The sequence below is a fragment of the Equus przewalskii genome, chromosome 1 (genome assembly GCF_037783145.1).
Source record: "Equus przewalskii isolate Varuska chromosome 1, EquPr2, whole genome shotgun sequence".
Lineage (NCBI taxonomy): Eukaryota > Metazoa > Chordata > Mammalia > Perissodactyla > Equidae > Equus > Equus przewalskii.
The window spans coordinates 84231507-84252147 of NC_091831.1; the positions used below are offsets into that span (position 1 = coordinate 84231507).

The following is a 20641-nucleotide window of genomic DNA, read 5'->3' on the forward strand; positions in this document are numbered from 1 at the left end:
TATATGTACTTTATTGTATGTCAATTATACCTCAATAAATCTATAAAAAATTATAAACCTTCCTATAAAGAAAACACTAGCCCATTTACCTTTACTGGTGACTTTTCCAACATTTAATGAAAAAAAATAACATTCTTACACAAACTCTTTAAGGGAACAGAAAAAAAGGAAACACTTCCCAACTAACCCATTTTACGGGACCATTTTGTCCATAATATCAAAACTTGACGAGGACATTATAAGAAAGAAAAATTATAACCCAAGCTTTCGTGATTTAGAAGTGAAAAAGTAAACAAAATATTAGTGAGTCAACTTTAGCAGTATATAAAAATGTGAATACCTCACAACCAAGTTGAATTTGTATTAGGACAAAAACAAAGCAGGGCGTATGTACAGATGTTTCTTGAACATCCCTGTTCTCAATTTGTGGCCCTCTTCTCTATCCTTCCTCACTGCTTAGTGGTCTTATCCAAACTCACGGCTTTGAATATCATCTATGTGTTAATGACTCCCAAATTGATACCTTCAATCCTAACCTTTTCCTGAACCTATATATCCAGCTGCCCCGCTCACCCTTTCCCCTGGGACGTTTAATAGGCGATGCCCACCTAGTACGTCTACAGTGAACTCTGGGTCCCTCCAACCTGTCCTTACCCCCTCAGGCTCTCGTATCTCATTGCCTTTCAGTGATTTCCTACGCTCCACACTTGGAATGACTGTGACCCGGTCCACTTGCCTTTACATTGAATTCATCCATCATCCTCTCGTCTCCATCTTCAAACATGCCCAGAATCCAACTACTTCTCACCATCTTTCCTCACTGCCAGGTACCATATTTTTATGATTTATGTTTATCATCTCTCTCCCCCACAAGCATGCAAGGTCCCTGAAGGCAAGGCCTTGTCTCTCATTACTACCAAATTCCAGTGCTCAGGACAGTGGCTGCTACAGAGCAGGAACCCAATCAATATTTTTACAATGAATGACCTACAGTAATTTTCACACATCACAAAAACTTAAAAGATTGCTATCAGTTTTGTAAGGATGTCGGTCCACAGGTACACATCCATGTACTGTGAGTGTGAGTATAAAATGTTACAGCCCTTTTAGAGGTCAATTTAACGGCGTCTATTGAAACTTTAAAGATGTGTATCTTGAGCCCAGAAATTTCACTTCTGGCAAGCCACTGGAGAAAACACTTGCCTTGTGCAAAAAGAGTGAATATGAATATGTTCTGCAGCATCAGAATAGTGGAAGATTGGACTACCTGGATGTGCTCGGGCAGGAGACCTGCTGAAATGTCAGACATTGTTCTTGTACTGACAAGAGCTCCAAGTCACATTGTTAAGGTGGAAATTTACGTTGCATAATAATATGTACAGTGTATCCTAATCAGCTAAAGTATATATTTACATAATATCTACATATGCTTGTGAGTGCATAGATAGCAAAATTCCGAAAGGCTACATACAAACTGATGACAATGATTATTTCTGGGGGAAGATGAGATGAGGGGAGATGTCAAGGCAAACTTGATTTAATCTGTATTGATTTGGTTGTTTTGTTTGGTGAGGAAGATTGTTGCTGAGCTACCACCTGTGCCAGTCTTCCTCTACTTTGTATGTGGGATGCCACCACTGCATGGCTTGATAAGCGGTGTGTAGGTCCCCGCCCGGGATCTGCACCTGCGAACCCTGGGCTGCCGAAGCGGAATGTGTGAACTTAACCACTATGCCACCAGGCTGGCCCCTAGTTTGGGTTTACAAATAGAACATATTTATTCATTCCATAAATTTAAAAGGACAGAAAATCAAATGAAGACACAGTTGGTATTACTGGCATTGCTACTCCGTAGCTGTCTGCAGAGGGTGCTACATATCGAGCTGCACAAATAATGATCTGGTTACATTCAACAGTGTCCCAGCAAACCACGCTTAACTTAGTTAATAAAGTCCTAATAGCTCAGTGGAAACGACCTTTGTGGGAGCAGATTATCCTTATATATTGTCAGTGGCAGGTGGAGAATATAATTAACATGCTATCTGTAACTAGGAGCTCTTGAGAGGTTAACAGGCAGTGCATATTTCAACAAGCATCATTTGAATAGATTAATGCAAACTTGGGAATGGTTCTCAGCTCCTTTTACTGAATGTCTTGAGCCGCTAAAACCACCCTGGGAAAGAGCGAATACCACTGAAAACAGGATCGATTTCCAAACCGTTGAAGGCGTTCAAAGTGTTTTAAAACTTCAGGAGCTGGGAGGTGACTCAAAATGACTCCGTGCAAAGATGTGACGAGAACGTGACCATCCTCTGCTGACAAACAGTCAAGACTTTGGGAGGAAAAGCAGGAGGGTGAGCAGCCTGAGCCCCTCAGGTGGTGAAGAGCCCAGCTGAGGTTGTCACCCTTTTCAAACTGTCCCTTTAGCTTTCAAGTATTACCAAGTGATGGCTGAATGAAAGCATATCCTTCTCTTACAATACGAAACATCAGAATTTTCACTGGGGCGTTGCTTCTCACAACCGCTATGAGGAGTTTCTGCCATGCAGGACTTGAGTCGAGCTCTGAGATGGGCACGAACTGGAATGAAGTTATTACCTTCCAGTAAAATTGAACTTTTTACCCCCATAGTTACAAAACTGTAAAAGTACAAAAAATTGACGGTGATTTTTTGGAAGACATTTGCCATACGAGTGGCACAAATCCTAAGGTAAGTGGCCTTAGGATTGTATTTGGAGAGTGCTTCTGTCACTGTGGCAGTTGAGTCGGAAGGGCACTGTCATTTCAAGGGTCTAGCGTGGTGTAAGAGCTCTCCCCTCTTCTCTCATATGCTCTATGCACCGTCCTGAAGGGTGAGTGGAATCTGTATTTCACAGAGAAATAAACTGACGTCCTGGGGGTTAGGTTGGCTGCTGAGGTCCCACAAGGGGCAGAATCAGGATTCAAACCTGGGTCTGCCTGATTTCAAAGGCAGGCAGGCAGGGTCCCAGCACCCCATGCTGTCCTCCCTGGGGTGACCTCTTATCGTATCCCCAGCGTCTGTAAGTGTCCTCGCATCTTTCTGTTTTGTAGGTTTTCCTGTCCAGGCCGAGTTTGCTGGGGCAGGAAGCAGGATTTACTCATGTCTGAATGCTCAGGGTCCTGAGGAAACTAGCCTAAAATACCATTTTATTTTTATCTCTACCAATTTCTAAAATAAATTCCGATTTCTTATAGCAAGAAAGAAACCATCAAAAGTTCTAAGGAAGACAGTAATTAGAAGCAGGAGGACCCCAGGAGGGAGAGAGGCAAGACAAAATGAAGCTGAGAGGCGTCCTTATGGGTTTGAATGTTTTGAGAAGCAATTTCCAAGTCAGTTGGCAATTTAGGATGAATTAGGGATAGGTACTGAGAAAAATCAGCAAATTATTAACTTAGTGGTAACAGAAAGTTGCACTAGAAATGGCATCATGGTACAGTATATACATAGTTGTAATAACGAATATTTAATACTAAATAGTGATTTCACCAAGACTTGTGATACAGCTCTGTTGGGAAGCTAAGTATGTGGGGTGGGGAGGAGATAGCAGAGGGAAATCTTAGCCTTCCAGGGTAGCCAGGCAATGGAAAAATCCAGAAATAGCAGTATAAGCATATTGTTCAGAAATATAGAGGTAACAGGCAGAAGAAACACTGAAGGAGCTAGAAGTGGGGGCTTCTGGGCAATGGTGAGCGGGGTGCTTCAGAGAAGAGGCAAGGGAGCCGCTGCTTTTCATGGTGAGCTTTCCCATTGTAAAACTTTTGACTTTTTAAGGTGCATGTAACTTTGAAAGAGATAAAATAAATTATAAAAGTAAAGTGAGTGGCAGCTGGGACCTGTTTCAGAGTGGAAACCACATCCTGAGTTGAACCTTTAGACCATGGGACAGTCTCTGAAGTACTCAAGCGTGAATTCTTGCATGACTGGCCACCTGAAGCATCAAGTAATTTTGGGTGACTAAACTGAAATAATAAAAGATAAACTTTCAGGGTTTCAGTGCTATAGTCGTCAGGACTCTAGCTGTAGAACATAGTGTGGAAAATAAAACAATAAGAATCAGACATTACTTGAGCACGCGTTGCTACTCCAAATTTTTCTGTTTTCTGTTGCTGTCATCAGAGGGGAAAACGAAGCGTATTTTCATAAACAGAGCTCACCTGGACTGAGCAGTCAGTATATATATATATATATAATATATATATATATATTAAAATATATGTATATATATATATATCCCGGACCCTACAGAAACCACTTCCGCCTTTAACCTTTAGATCAACGAACAGTTTCTGAAATGGCAAGCATTCAATCTACCGTGTCCAGCCAGAAATAGTTTAAGTGGACTAATATTAAATACAACGTTTATTTTAGGGTTTTAGGAGTAAGTGACATAGCAAAATCACACACAACAGAAACCAAAATGGAGTAGAGTAAACCATCTTTTTTAAGCACCTGTTTTTCTTCCCAACTATTAACCTCATCCTGCCTCTCCAAGCTAGGATGCCATTCTGAGGGATGTTTTAATATAAACTGCTAACTTTTGCTGAGCCCCAAGATAGGCCTGGCAGAGCCTTCAACTTTTAGATACTTCCAGAAGAGCTGAAGTTTCAGTTCTGGGGGGTGCAGGTCCACGCTGGAAGAGTTCATAAGGCGTGAACAAACCAACTCAAATAATTGTCAAGGCAGTGTGAAGTTTAAAAAAAAAGATTTACTTTAGGACTTGCCTGGAAGTTGAGTTATTTATGATAGAGCATGTGGATATCTTCGACACATCAAGTCAATATGACAGCGTTTTAATCAAATCTTCTACTTGGTAAAAACGACTTGACAGTGATGTACAAATGGGGCGAGCCACAGGTGTGTACGGCCCTGGGTGGCAGAAAAATGAACAACTCCTTTGCAGGGGGCAATGCCAGTGGGCACGGCCCTAGGAACCAGGGCCTGGTTCCATGATGGTTGATAAAGTAGACATGGCCAGCTCTCTGCAGGGCTGGGCTGCTCCAGTAGTTGGGACCAGTAGAGGCCAACATCTCCTGAGCACCTGCCAGGTGCTGTGTACCGTGCTAGGGGCTTTGTGCGCACAATCTCTGTGCATCCTTGTGCATCACCATCAAGTGTCCCACTGATAGACGTGGGAGCTGTGGCCTAGAGAAGGCCAGGACCACAGGGAGCAGACAAGCGCTAAGGCAGTGCTGTGACCCACTTCTCCAAGCCTGTCCTGTGACAGCCATGCTCCCTGCATCTGTTGCCTCTGAAGGCCACAGGGATTTCCTGTCTGAGCTGCGTGGGTGTTTCCTGAAATAGTCTTCTGGGTCGGAAGGGTGATTGATGTATGTTATCTGTGCCGTCTTTGACATTTAGTTGTTTGGCTCCACCTACATTTGTACTGATGCTTTGGTTTCAGGAAGATCTAGCCCGAGCAACAAATCCTCACTCACGCTGTAGTGGGGGACAGGGAGAAGAGAAGGGACTGACTTAACTGTCCAACCTGGGGTTTACTCAAGATGAAGTTTTCCTTCCTTTCTTAAAACAAAGAAAATAAAACATTTTAAGACCAGCCTTAGTCTCCTAAGCGTAGAATGGACAACATCTCTGCGTGGCTTCTTAGAAACACAGAGGACCCCTGATGCTGGTGCAAAGCTCCCGGCCCTGGTTTAGCATCATTTATGTTGGTTTTAGGAACTATGGCAGCCATCATCTGAAAGTTTTTAGGAGAGCACAATGGAAAAGAAGATGATGTGTTGAAGTAATTCCTAATGAGCTGGCATTGCTAAGAAGAGGGCAGCCCTAGCTGAGCCGCCCCAGATGACACCATGAGGAGGAGAAACTGTCCACTGCGCCCTACTCCAATGCCCGACTCACAGACGCATGACTGACAAGGTGACTGTTGTCCTAAGTGACTAAGTTTTGGTGTACATTGTTACATGGCTATAGCTGACTGAGACAGACGTTTATTAGAAAGAGCCTAAGCTGGAAAGATTCATAGATTCACGGGCCAAGGTTGAATCCAAGCCAGCTAACCTCATGAGACAGAAAAGGTCCACAGAGAAGAAGGTGACACAGGGAGGAAGGTACAGAGGGAAACAGAGTCCCCACGAAGGGGAAGATCAAGCTAGTTCTGTGCTGAGAGGTAAATCCGACGGCCTGATCCTTAGAGGAGAACTTTGCACAACGCCTGCAACGTGGCAGAAAGTCAAAAAGTACCTGTTGAATAAACAAACGAATTTGGGAGGCAGTCAGCCTTCCTGTTCTACTTATCTCCATTCCATCAGCAAAACACATTCCTCCCAACTGTGTCAGCGGGTTTCCTGTTCCTCTTGTGAGCCATTTTGTGCTTCCTAATAAGACTCAGTTTCTCTGCTGTGTTTGTTCACTGGGATTCAAGTGGCTTTCCTCAGGCAAAATGTCAAGGGTTCCAGAATTCTTATACAGGGCACGCTGGAGAGGAGAAATCTGGCCAAAAGGAGATGCTGGAGGTCTCTCTTGTTTTCAGAGTATAACCTATATAGAATAGAACACACAAATCTTAATTGTACTATGTGATAAAAACTCGCATATGTCTACACCAGACGGAGATCTAGAACACTTCCATCCTCCCAGAAGGTTCCCGTGTACAACTTCCTAGGCACCACGAGGTAACCAATATCCTGACTTCTCCCATTATAGATTAACGAACCCCATCCTTGGACTTCAGCTATATGGAATTATACAGCATGTGTGTGTCTGACTTCTTTTGCTCAACGTAATGTCTGAGATTCATACACATTGTTGCATGTGTAATTTCTTCCGTATTGTATGAATATGCCACAATTTATTGACCTCGTTGACAAACACGTAGGTTTTTTCCGGTTTGCGGCTATTATCAATAAAGCTATGACGCACATTCTTGTACACATGTTTTGTGGACACACGCCTTCATTTCTCTTGGGTAAATATCCAGGATTGAAACTGCTGGATCACAGGGTTGGGCCTATGTCTAACCTTAGTGGATAATGTCTAACAGTTTTTCGAAGTGGGTAAACCGATTTACTTTCTCTCTGGCAATTAAGGACACTTCCGGGTGCTCCATATCCTTGTCAGCACGTAATCTTGTCAGTCTTTCACAGTTTAGCTGCCCTGTCTCATAGGCAGTGGCATCCACTGAGGTTTTAATTTGCATTTCCCCTACAAGTGATGAGGTGGAGCTCTTTCCATGTGCTTATTGGCCATTTAGACATCCTCTTTATGAAGTGCCTGTTCAAGTCTTTTGCCCCTTTCTTAATTGTTTGTCCTTTTCTTATCGATATGTAGGTCTTCTTTGTACAGACATATGTGCTATGAATCTATTCTCCCAGTCACTGACTTGCGTATTAATGATGTCTTTTGTTTAATGTAAGTACTTAATTTTAATGAACCAAGACTTACCTCTTTTATTTTTTTTTGTGAGGAAGATTGGCCAGGAGCTAGCCTCTGTTGCCTACCTTCCTCTTTTTGCTTGAGGAAGATTGCCCTGAGCTAACATATCTGCCAAATCCTCCTCCATTTTGTATGTGGGATGCCACCACAGCATGGCTTGACGAGCAGGTGTAGGTCTGCACCTGGGATCTGAACCTGCAAACTGCAGGCCGCTGAAGCAGAGCACGCAAACCTAACCACTACACCACCAGGCTGATCCCAGGACTTATAATTTCATTTTTAGTTTTTTTAAAGATTTGTTCTGAGCTAACATCTGTTGCCAATCTTCCTTTTTTTTCCTTCTCCCCAAACCCCCCAGTACATAGTTGTGGGTCCTTCTAGTTGTGGCATGTGGGCTGCTGCCTCAGCATGGCTTGATGAGTGGTGCCATGTCCACACCCAGGATCTGAACTGGTGGAACCCTGGGCTGCTGAAGTGGAGCTCGCGAACTTAACCACTCGGCCCTGGGCTGGCCTCTGGGACTTATCTTTTTAAAAATACAATGTATACATAAGTTATAATGAAAATAAAATAAATACCTGCAAACCTACCCCAAACTTTAGATCTAGAACATGACCCCTACTTGGGAGTGGCATGCCCCTCCTTAAGCCAGCTACTCCCACCTTGCTATTCCCTCAGAGATAACTCCTGCCTTGACTTTTATCATTCTCATGCTTTCAAAAATAGTGTTACCTAATATGAATATATCTCTGAATACATTGCTCAGTTTTGCTTGTTTTTGAGATTTATGAAAATAGTGTCTTATAAGTGTGCTGTCCTCTGAGGCATTGTTTTTTTTTCATTTACTTCGTGTTTCAAAGGTTCATCTTGATTGCTGCATGTGGTTGTGGCTCATCCACATTCACAGCTGCATAATATTCCATAGTATGAATTCTTCACAATTTACTTATGCATTAGCACAGCCAGGGCAATAGAGGTTGTTCTCAGATTTCTTTAAAAACTTTCAAAGAATGCTGTTACGACCCATCTTGCAAATATCTCCTTATGCGCCTGTGGAAGAGTTTCTCTAGGATGTACACCTAGGAGTGGAATATCCCGCTCATGGGAAATGTACACATTCAGCTTTACAAAATACTGCCAAATTGTTTTTCAAAGTGGTTGTACCAATTTATACTCTCACCTGCAGTTAAAGGTGCCCCCATCACCCCATGTTCCCCTCTGACATTTTGAACTATCAGGTTTTAAGATTTTCTCTAATTGGTGGGTATAAAATGGCATCTCATTGTCATCTAAACTTCCATTTCCCTCCTTACTGATGAGCTGGAGCCTATTTATGGACTACTGGTCTTTTGCCCATTTTTCTTTTTTCTTTTTTTTTGAGGAAGATTAGCCCTGAGCTATCCTCTGCCACCAATCCTTCTCTTTTTGCTGAGGAAGACTGGCCCTGAGCTAACATCCGTGCCCATCTTCCTCTACTTTATATGTGGGACGCCTGCCACAGCGTGGTTTGACAAGTGGTGCATAGGTCTGCACCTGGGATCCGAACCAATGAACCCTGGGCCGCCAAAGTGGAATGTGCGCACTTAACTGCTGTGCCACCAGGCCGGCCCCTGCCCATTATTCTATTGGGTTGTTTACTTTTTCCTTATTGACTGTTATAGTTATTTCTTTGCTCTCAATACTATTCCTTTTTTAGTTCTGTATGTTGTGAATATCTTCTCCCAGTGTGTGGCCTGACTTTTCCTTTTCTTTACAGTGTCCTCTAACAAACAGAAATTCTTAATTTTCATGTAGCTGCATTTATTAATCTTTTACAATTAGAACTTTAATATTGTTTAGTAAGTCCTTCTCTATCCAAGTCGATAAGACATTCTCCCGCATTATCTTCTAAAAGTATCAAACTTTGCTTTCCACACTTGAGTGTTTGATCTGTTTGGAATTGATTTCATTGTTGCAAATTTCATTTTTTCCATGTGAATAACCAATTGTGCCAGCACAATTTCTGTCCCTTCCCTGTTGGTCTTTCTGGTAGTTTGCAAAACAGCTCCCCAAAGATGTCCACTTCCTAGTCGCTGGAACCCGTGAATATGTTACCTTATATGGCAACAGAGAACCTGCAGGTATGGTCAGGTTAAGGATGGTGGGGAGATTATTTTGGATTACCTGGGTGAGCCCCATGTAATCAGAAAGGTCCCCATGACAGGCAAGAGTAGACTCAGAGTCAGAGAGATGTACGGACAGAAGCAGAGACTGGAGTGACGCACTGTGACAATCCAGGACAGGGTCATGAGCCAAGGCACGGAGGCAGCCTCTGGAAGCCGGAAAAGGCAGAAAATGCGTTCTTCCCAGGACCCTCCAAATGGAGCACAGCCCTGTGGACATGTTGCAGAGTTCTGACCTCCTGAACTGTGTGATGAAAAATTTCTGTTGCCTTAAGCCACTCAGTCTGTGGTGATTTCTTGCAGTAGCAACAGAAAACTAACACAGTCTTCAACACCACTGCTGTCACACACCACGGTTTCACAGTCTTCTGAGGCTGCTTCTGGGCAATCTATCCTGTCCCATTTGTCTATTATCTATCCTTTTGTAAACACCGCACTGTTTTAATTGCAGTAGACTTATAACAAATGTTGATACCCAGTAAACCGGGTCCTTCATTCTCTTCCTCCCCATGTCTCGGCCACTTGACTCTTCTTAAGCCTTTGATTTTCCAAATAAATTTCAGAACCTGCTTGTCAAGTTCCTTAAAAACACCCTACTGGGGGGCCGGCCCAGTGGCGCAGCGGTTAATTTTGCACGTTCCGGTTCTTGGCGGCTCCAGGTTCGCCGGTTCGGATCCTGGGTGCAGACACGGCACCACTTGGCCAAAGCCATGCTGTGGCAGGAGTCCCACGTATAAAGCAGAGGAAGATGGGCATGGATGTTAGCTCAGGGCCAGTCTTCCTCAGCAAAAAGAGGAGGATTGGCAGCAGTTAGCTCAGGGCTAATCTTCCTCAAAAAAAAAAAAAGACCCTATTGGGGTTTTGTTTAAAATTACATTCACTCTCAAATAGTCAGTTTGGGAAAAACCAACCTCTTTCAATATTGAGTTTTCCTAAGAACTGAAGCAACATTTTCCAGGAAGAATGGATTGTCCCTCTGTGGCCTTGGATTGCTTCTCTTCAGCTTATCTACTAGATATGTTATTCAACTTCTGACCTTATCTGCTTTGCCAAAGCTCAGGGAAGGGCAACCCGGGTGACCTCACCCAGGAGTAGGCACAAGCAGGTGTGGCCCAATGCCGACCAAGAATTCCAATGTCAAGACCCTAAATTGTGTTCAGAAGCGTGGAGCATGGGAACTTCCAGGCCACAGAGATGAGGGGTCAGAAGCGGTGCCATGGCATCCCGGACCACTGCAAGAGGGAGTCACAGGGAGCAGAACCCTGGAACCAGGGAGCACAGGGGAGACGGACAGAAAGGAGAGACACGGACCCCACGCATAAGCCAAGTGAAGCCTCCTCCCATTTGAATGATTCCCAGATCCTGGCCTTGCTCCCGGGAGGCCCGGCTCTGCTTCATTTCCGCCTTCACACAAAACACCCCTTTCCGCCCTCCTAGTAGCCTGTGTGGGCTTCTCCACATGATTCAACAGGCCTCACCCATATCTCCTCCCACATCAGCACCCACAGCACAGGCCTCCACAGCACCTGTCACCCTGCCCCGCTTTTCCATCCCCACCGCCTCATTCAGGTGCATCTCACGTTCCACTGGGGCTCTTGTGTTGGGGCCAAACCCGTCTCGGCTCGCCCTGAGGCAAACCACCTTCCCCAGCTTCTAGTCGCATCAGTCTGCAGCCCAGCACTGAAACGGCTCCTGCACGGCCACGGCACCACCCGTTCTGGAAGTCTGAACATCTCACCTTGACATTCAAGAGCCCATGTGCTTTGTTTTCATTGCCTCTCAAACTTATCCCTCCTCTCAGCCTACAAGCGACCCAAACTGTGACAGAACGGACTCTCTTTGGGCTCACACTCTGGTCCTCAGGAGCCCTTGTCCTGCTTTTCACTCGACCTGCAGAGCCATGCTCCTTGCATCCTCTCAGGCTGCACAGGACAGTGACCCTCTCAGGTCCCTTAGGGATGGGGACCACATGACAAGTCAGGACACATCTCAGCGGTGGTTACTAGTGCTCAGGAGCACATGTGCATCGGTCCCTGGCCAGCAGTCCAGCCATTGCCACGACTCCCGTGTCCTCTGTCACTTCTCCTGCTCCACCTACGGCCCCCACTCTTCTCTCTTCAGAAGGCACCTGCCAGCACCTGGGCTCTCCCAGTCACCGAAGCTGCCACTCACCAGAAGGGTTCCACCCAGGCCCCTTTCCTTTCCTTAAAGCATCTGTGGGTGTGACAGATGCCCACAGATCTCAGGGATTCCTCTCCTCTCCAGGATAAATGCCTTTTTCTTTTTTTCTTCAGGTTTCTGTACTGAATATAAATACTCAGGTTCACAAACAATCTCTAATATATATATATATATTAGTAAAAATAAAAACCACAGAGATAAAGCTGGAGTCCCACTGACCCCCTCTCCTTCTAATCTGGCTCCCCTAATCAGAGTAACCTCGATAACCACTTGGGATGTCTTCCAGCCTTGAAATAAAGTTTTATAAAGAAATAAAGTTTTGCTGCATTTTTACATAAATTATATTTTATGTACTGATGACCCCCGACCGTCTTCTTTATTGTTGCTTATGTTGAAATATTTTCTCTTCCTATTTGGAATAGAAAGATAGATACATGGTCCAACATTCACAAGGTAGAAACGGACAAACGAGGAGAACGCTCCGTCACTCACTACCGTCACTGGGTGGAGGCCTGCTCCAACCAGGATACCTGTCCCCGCCCCTTACCCTGACTGACCTGTTCTCCAGGCACTTGTCACCACCTGGCACATTATAAGTAGACGTGCCGCGCCCGCCGCCCTGTCCCAGCCGCCTCAGCCAGGCGGTGATGGGAGGAGAGCTCCGGAGGCAGCCAGGAGGGCCGGGCGCCGCAGTCCTGGGACTGGAGAGACGTCCTTTGGGGAAGGGCACAGAAGAAAGTTGAGGACAGAGGTGCAAGCGGGAGGAGGGGAAGGATGCGGCTCGGAGGACGTCGGGGGTGGGGTGGGAGAGCGCCGGGTCCGGCCTGCTCATTTTCTAGGACACTTCGCTGGGCAGGGCCACTGCTGCGTCCTGCCTCCCTCTGGCCGGCACTGAGCAGGCCCGACCCGCCCTCTGCCCCGAGGCCACCTCAAACCCATCCAGGAGCCGAGGGAGGGCAGGAGACGGTCTTTGGTGGACCCCACGCCCAGCGCCGGCCCGGGCGCGTCTCTACGGGATGGATCGCCGAGGAAACCGTGTCGCTGACCCCAGCCAGCCCAGACGCCTCCGCTTCGCTCCCATCACTGGGGCGCAGAATCGGAGGCCCAGGGAGGGGCGCGCCGCCACCGCCGTGGGCGGCCTGAGGCCCCGCGCCTGACCTCCGTCCTGGGCTGTCCTCTCCTGGCAGCTGGCCAGCCCTGGGGGTGGGCGGTGGCGGGCAGGGCCAGGGTTCGCAGTGTCACCTGGTTGGGTAAGTGGGTGGCGGAGTGACGCATCCCCGCATAGATGCGTCCTCCCGGGCGCTCTCTCCGCCCCGCTTCCTCCCTGGGGACGGCAGGGGCGCTGGCACTTCGGGTCCCTGTCTTGCCCGCGGCCTCGCGCGCCCAATCCGCGAAGTGGCCGTTTAGAGAAGGGATGGTGAGCCAAGCCGCCCCTTACACTCCCCGAGATCCCTAGCGGAGCCCCTCTGGCACAATTCCAACCTCCTCTGTGCCCGCGCCACCAGCCCTGGCCCGGCCTGGGGGGACCTTGATGCCTGGGGGCAGCGGGGCCGACCCCAATCTGGCGCTCACCGCTCCGGAGACCAGCTGGGAGTCCGCTCAGGCTTTGGCGCCTGAGAGCCGGGATCTGGGGGCGACAGGGTCGGTAGGACCAAAGGAGCCACCGCGCCACGTGCAGCCCGGCAGCCCGCCAGCCGCACGGGGCCAGCCTCCTCCGGGCCGTGGTGCCGGAGCGGCTCGGGGCGCGCCGGGCTGTCCGCCTGTCCCCCGGCCCGCGCCTGCCCGCCCGCCGGCCCGCATCCCTGTGGCCCCGCTTCGGCTCCCTGCGAGTGCGCACCTGGCTGGCCCGGCGGGGTTGGCTGCCAGCTCTGTGGCCGCTGCGCCCCGGCACATGGTGGCCACGGGGGCTCCTGTCCTCGCGCCTCCTCCCTGGCTCTCCAGTTCGAGTTGCACGGGAGAGGGAGGCCTCTGGGCGTCCCTGGAGCCAGGTCTGGGAATTGCACTTCTTTCCTCGGTCCCAGCGTGCCTGCAGCACCCCCTGCAGTGAGTCCCTTGCACGGTCGCCGGGGACGCATACCCAAGCACGGCAGTGACAAGCGGCCCCCTCCGCCTCTGCGGGTTGTATAGTAGCCTTCAGCGTTGGAGTTACAAGGTCTTGATTTGAATCAGATCTCCAATATACAGAAAACGACGCAAAACAAATGTGAAGCTTAGTGAATTATTATAAAATCAACACCCTTATAACTACCATCCAGGCCAAGAAACTGTACTTTTCCAGCCGCCCCAGAATACTCTCCCCGGGCCTCATTCAGATCTCAACCACTTCTCTCCTTCCAAAAGTGCCCGCTGTCCTGACTTTAACAGTAATTACTCTCGAGTTTCTTTATAGTTTTTAATCATCCAAATGTGCCTCTCTAGACGCTATAGATTAGTCTTGCTTATTTTGTTGATGTCTGGCAAGTCTCTGTTAATCTGCAGGTTCCGTCTCCATCTCTTTCCCTTATATTCCTGGAAGAACCTGAGCCATGTACCCTGTCGAGTTCTCGAGTCTGGACCTTGCAGATTGCATTCACACAGCGCAGTTCAACACATCCCTCTGTTCTCCACATTTCCTGCACGTGGACAACTGGGTCCAGAGGCTGGATCAGACTCAGGATCAAGTTTTTTTTGTTTGTTTGTTTTTTAGGAAGATTAGCCCTGAGCTAACTACTGCCAATCCTCCTCTTTTGGCTGAGGAAGACTGGCCCTGAGCTAACATCCCTGCCCATCTTCCTCTACTTTATATGTGGGATGCCTACCACAGCATGGCGTGGTAAGCGGTACCGTGTCCGCACCTGGGATCCGAACTGGCGAACGCTGGGCCACTGAAGTGGCACATGCGAACTTAACCGCTGCGCCAGTGGGCCGGCCCCAGGATCAAGATTTTTGATGAGACTGTAGGTGTCAGTGTGCTAGCTCACCAGGGGCACATGATGTCTGGCTGTGTCTCTTTTCTGAGATGTTGGCAGAGATGATGTTCAACGCTTACTTTCGTCAATTCATTGGGGGGTGGAAAATGGGAATATTCTAATTCTATCATTTCTCTTTCATTTATCAGCTGGATAAATTTTGTAAAGAGACACTGCCCTTCATGTACTATTTGGTTGCCCAGTGGAACAGTTAGTTCACGGAGGAAAGGCAGCGTAGACGCTTGTCTCTTTTCATTTATTTATCCATTTTCAGGAGAACGAACTGCTACCCTGTTATCCTCTAAAGATGATGAATTGGTTTAAAAAAGTACCATGAAAAAGTCAAGGACTTAAACATATTTGACGAATTTCAATACATTCCAAATTAGTATCATTATTGATGTTCAAATTGTCCCATCTTTGGCCAGTCGGAGCCTCTTCAGATTAACTCGAGTCCTTTTGATGTGTCCCTAGTAGTCTGAATACTTCCTTGCCATCTGGTTTGGCAAGATGTTTCAAGCTCATCTTGTGTGTTTCCCGCCCAAGACTAGAATCAGCCATTTCTTCAGGAAGCTGTGGTTTCTTTTAGTGGGGAATAATATTGAAGACCACATTGGGATGTTAGGAATCCTCCTGGCTTCTGGGTAGATCAATGTTTCTAAGTCTTTCCAGCGGGAAGAGCTAGAAATTACATACATGATAAAATACACAGAGAGTTTATACTGATACATCCAGTTCAAATTGAGGACCGGAGGGTTTTTACTTAACCTCTTCTGTTACATCTGTATCTCCTTTCTTCCACACTGGGAATCCTGGTTCCCAAGGATGCAGGGAATAATTGAATTAGAATATCCAATTAGTTATTTGTTGTATCTCAACTTATGCACAGACAAGTTCAGAATAGCAATCAATGATACCATATAAGATATTGATGAAAGAAATTAAAGAAGATACAAATAAATGGAAAGATATTCCATTCTCATGGATTGGAAGAATTATTATTGTTAAAATGTTCATAATACCCAAAGTAATCTACAGGTTCAATGCAATTGCTATCAAAATTCCAATGGTATTTTTCACAAAAATAGAACAGATAATCCTAAATTTTTGTATGGAACAACAAAAGACCCCAAACAGACAAAGCAATCATGAGAAAGAAGACCATGGGGCTGGCCCCGTGGCCAAGTGGTTAAGTTCGCACGCTCCGCTGCTGGCGGCCCAGTGTTTCGTTGGTTCGAATCCTGGGTGCGGACATGGCACTGCTCATCAAACCACGCTGAGGTGGCGTCCCACATGCCACAACTAGAAGGACCCACAACGAGAATATACAACTATGTACTGGGAGGCTTTGGGGAGAAAAAGGAAAAAAATAAAATCTTTAAAAAAAAAAAAGAAGAAGAACAAAGCTGGAGGCATCACATTCCCTAATTTCAAAGTACATTACAAAGCTATAATAATCAAAACAGTATGGTATTGGCATAAAAACAGACACATAGATCAACGGAACAGAACAGAGAGCCCAGAAATAAACTCATGCATATATGGTCAATTAACTTACCACAAAGGATCCAAGAATGTACAATGGGGAAAGGAGAGTCTCTTCAAGAAATGGTGCTGGGAAAACTGGACAGCCACATGCGAAAGAATGAACCTGAATCCCTATCTGACGCCATACACAAAAATTAACTCAAAATGGATTAAAGACTTAAGTGTAAGACCTGAAATCATAGAACTCCTAGAGGAAAACATAGGCGGTAAGCTCCTTGACATTAGCCTTGGCGGTGATTTTTTGGCTCTGACTCCAAAAGCAAAGGCAACAGAAGAAAAAATAAAGAAGTGGGACTACATCAGACTAAAAAGCTTCTTCACAGCAAAGGAAACCACCAACAAAACGAAAAGGCAACCTACTGAATGGAGAAAATATTTGCAAATCATATATCTGATAAGGGGCTAATATCCAAAATATATAAAGAACTCGTACAACTCAATAGCAAAAAAACCAAACAATCTGATTAAAAAATGGGCAGAAGAGCCGAATAGACATTTTCCCAAAGAAGACATACAGATGGCCAATAGGTACAGGAAAAGATGCTCCACATCGCTAAACATCAGGGATGCAAATCAAAAGCACAATGAGATATCACCTCGCAGCTGTTAGAATGGCTATTATCAAAAAGACAAAAAATGACGAGTGTTGGAGAGGATGTGGAGAAAAGGGAACCCTCGTGCACTATTGGTAGGAATGTAAACTGGTGCAGCCACTATGGAAAACAGTATGGAAGGTCCTCACAAAATTAAGAATAGATCTACCATATGATCCAGCTATCCCACTGCTGGGTATTTATCCAAAGAAAATGAAAACACTAATTGAAAAGATATATGCACCCCCATGTTCACTGCAGCATTATTCACAATAGCCAAGATATGTAAACAACCTAAGTGTCCACTGATGGATAAATGGATAAAGAAATTGTGGCATATACACAATGGAATATTATTCAGCCCTAAAAAAGAACGAAATCCTGCCATTTTCAACAACATGGACGGACCTGGAGGGCATTATGCTAAGTGAAATAAGTCAGAGAAAGACAAATCTCACTTACATGCGGAATATAAAAAAAAAACAAAAACTAAGCTCAGAGAGAACAGAGTGGTGGTTGCCACAAGCAGAGGGTGGGGAGGGAGTGAAATGGGTAAAGGGGGTCAAAAGGTAGAAACTTCCAGTTATAAAATAAATAAGTCCTGGGGATGGAATGTACAGCATGGTGACTATAGTTAATAATACTGTACTGTATAATTGAAATTTACTAAGAGAGTAGATCTTAAAAGTCCTCATGACAATGAAAAAATTTTTTGTAATTGTGTGGTGGTGGATGTTAACTAGACTTATTGTGATGATCATTTTGCAATATAGTCATGCATCGCTTAACAATGGGGATATATTCTGAGAAATGCCTCATTAGGTGATTTCCTCCTTATATGAACATCATAGAGTGTGCTTACGCAAACCGAGATGGTATAGCCTACTGCAGACCTAACCCCTAACCCTAACCCGTCGGATGCTAATCTTATGGGACCACCATCCTATATGCTGTCCATTGTTGGCCGAAACGTCATCATGTGGCACATGACTGTATATACGAATATCAAACAATTATGTCGTACACCTAAAACTAACATAATGTTATATGTCAGTTATACCTCAATAAAACAATAAGTAACTACAATATCCTAGGAAAAAATACCAGAACTAGTTATGACTTGTTGCATATTTCAATTCTCTCCTTTTCCTCCCCCATTTTTTTGTCTGTACCCTATCTACATTCTCAGAACATACAGTCATTACATACTATAATCTCTCCTGTTTAGCACTCATTTAATGTTAATTCAACAAGTAACTATATATTTGCTGCTCACCACCAATCCTTAGGGCGATGTCTCTTTATCTTGGTTTCTGAAGCCGGTTCTTGAGTAGATTCCTCAAGGAAGACTTCCAGAACACTCTACAGTAAAAGCATAATAAAGACGGGATCACTATGACTGATTTTTCCTTTTGCCTCAGGTTCTAGTGTGGCTTAGCACAGGACCGTCAATGATCCTATCTTTATTTAAAAGTTTGACATTTTGCTTGTCAAGAATTTTTGCCATTAAATTTCCTTTTAAAAAAATTATTGCATTAAAATCTCATTATCTTGATGACTGAGTTGTTTGGCGCCCCCTGAAATTTCACCCAGGACAAGTGCCTTTCTCACCTCACCCAGACCCTGGCCCTGAGTTGGAGCTTCTCTTTCCTCTGTCTTTGCTGTTCCCATCCTGCTTAATTTGGATCCCACTCCCGACAGGTGCTGTCCATTTTGGGGTCCACTTCGGGACAGGAGCCCTGGTGGCTCAGTGTGAGAATTCACAGACCTGCAGACCCCACGATAGAGCCCTGACTGCCTCACTCACTGGTGGAGCGAACGGGGCCCCTCCCCGGCTCAGCTGCAGGTCCTCACTCCTCCGTTCCTGTACCGCACTCCCTCAGGCTCTCCTGCTGGTCCTCATTTGGCTCCTGCCCCTGGGCTCTGCTGGAGGTGAGGGAGGGCCTCCCTCAGCTCTTGCACTGGGTGTGTGTGCAGGGCCCCAGGGGCCCAGGCACCCTGTTGCTCCCTTCTGCTTTCCCCGACACTCACAGCTGTTGTGCAGGTCTCATGGCTGCTCTCCACTCATTCATATTTTGTAGTAACAGGGAGCTTGTCGCCTAGTCTTGTTGCAAATATTGCCCAAGGGTTTTGGTTTTAATGTCTTATTGCTCTGTGTTTACGTGGGGATTCTGGGAGACACAAAACTATGCTTCTACCACAACTGCCATCTTCCTAGAATTCTTAAACTTATTTTTAAAATGATACTGTAAAAGAAAACAATGGAGTGCCAGAATTACCTTTTCATGTATAGAAAGCATTAAAAAAAATAACCACGTAAAAGACAAAAATACAGCCTGCCGTCTGCTCCAGGCTCAGGTCTATTCTCACTGTTAACAAAGGAGTTGGCCACTGCTGGGCATGTGACAGCTCCTGGTCCAGGCAAGATGGTAGACTCAACAGTCTGAACACCCTTGTGCTCCTAACACCCAGACGTGTGAAGGCCTGGCCAAGCTCAGAAGGGAGAAAGGCAAAGGCCCAATGAGTGAAGAGGGAAGGGAAACCAGGGGTGCACATTCATGATCCAACGCTTCAGCTGCCAGGGTGGGGGTCCTGCTATTGGCCACGGAGCCTGATGGCTGAGTTTCATTGCCTTGTGACAGGAGAGGAGTCAGGGATTAGGGGCTGAGATACAAACACATAAAGCCAGGTCCCTGGGTGGACCATACCCCTAACAGAAAGTCAACCAGGAAACATTCTACTCATCGAGGAAGGTTTATTGTCTGGGCTCTGGGTGAGGAAGAAAAGGACTCCTCTGAGGGGACAAAAATTCGAGGCCTATGCTATGGACTGAATATTTATGTCTCCCCCTAAATTCCTGTGTTGAAGTCTTAACCTCTAAGGTAATGGTATCGGGGGGTGGTCAGGTCATCAGGACAGAGCCCTCATGAAAGGGATTAGTGCCCTTATAAGAGGCCTGAGAGAGGCCCCTTGCCCCTTCTGACACGTGAGGACACAGCAGAAAGTTGGCTCTCTACAAACCAGAGAGTGGGCCTTCACTAGACACTGAATCTGCGGGCAATCTTGGACTTCTCAGCCTCTAAAATTGTGAGGAATAAATTCTGTAGTTTCTATGCCATCCAGTCTATAGCATTTTGTTACAGCAGCCTGAATGGACTAAGACAGCCTGTGATCTGGACAGCCGGTGTCTGGGGACAGGTGTTAAAGATGTAAATAAAACAGAGGAAGGGGGTGAGCATGGGGAGTGGGGGACATTTTATTTTAACTAGGGTAATAAGTGAAGTCTTTGGGTCAGGAGGAAGATTAGGGAAATGATATTTAAGGAAACTATATGACCATAGGGCTTGAAAATGCACTTGAAAAAATTCAATATCCTTTTCTGATTAAAAACCAAAATAACAAAATGGCAATAGGTACAAATGTCCTTAGCATGACAATATATGTGTGTGTGTGTGTATATAATATATATATATATATACACACACACACATCTCAACCCCAAAGCCAGCAACATGCCCTGATCTTACCATGAACAAGAGTCAACAGACAAATGAAAGGATTAGAATTTCAAGGAACTTCAGGAAATTGAATAATCAGAGAAAACTATAAAATAAATTCCTTTAAGTTGGTTAAAAACCTAAAGATTGCATGGAAACAGAATAAGAGACTATGAAAAAAATAACAGGAAAATTAGAAAAGCTAAACAAGATAAAAAGAATTTCTAGAATTAAAAAAACAGTGCCGTGGAAATGAGAATTCCATTGGATGGGTTAGATAGCAGATTAAACGTGGTTG

General features: G+C 45.7%; 1 long non-coding RNA gene across 1 annotated transcript; it reads right to left on the bottom strand.

The window, feature by feature from the left end:
- Positions 1-1753: 1753 nt before the first annotated feature.
- Positions 1754-13755, bottom strand: LOC139075170 (uncharacterized). The gene is made up of 2 exons (XR_011525307.1): positions 13595-13755; positions 1754-6520 (listed from the first exon to the last, which is right to left on the bottom strand). It is a non-coding gene; the product is annotated as an uncharacterized lncRNA (long non-coding RNA).
- Positions 13756-20641: the final 6886 nt, after the last annotated feature.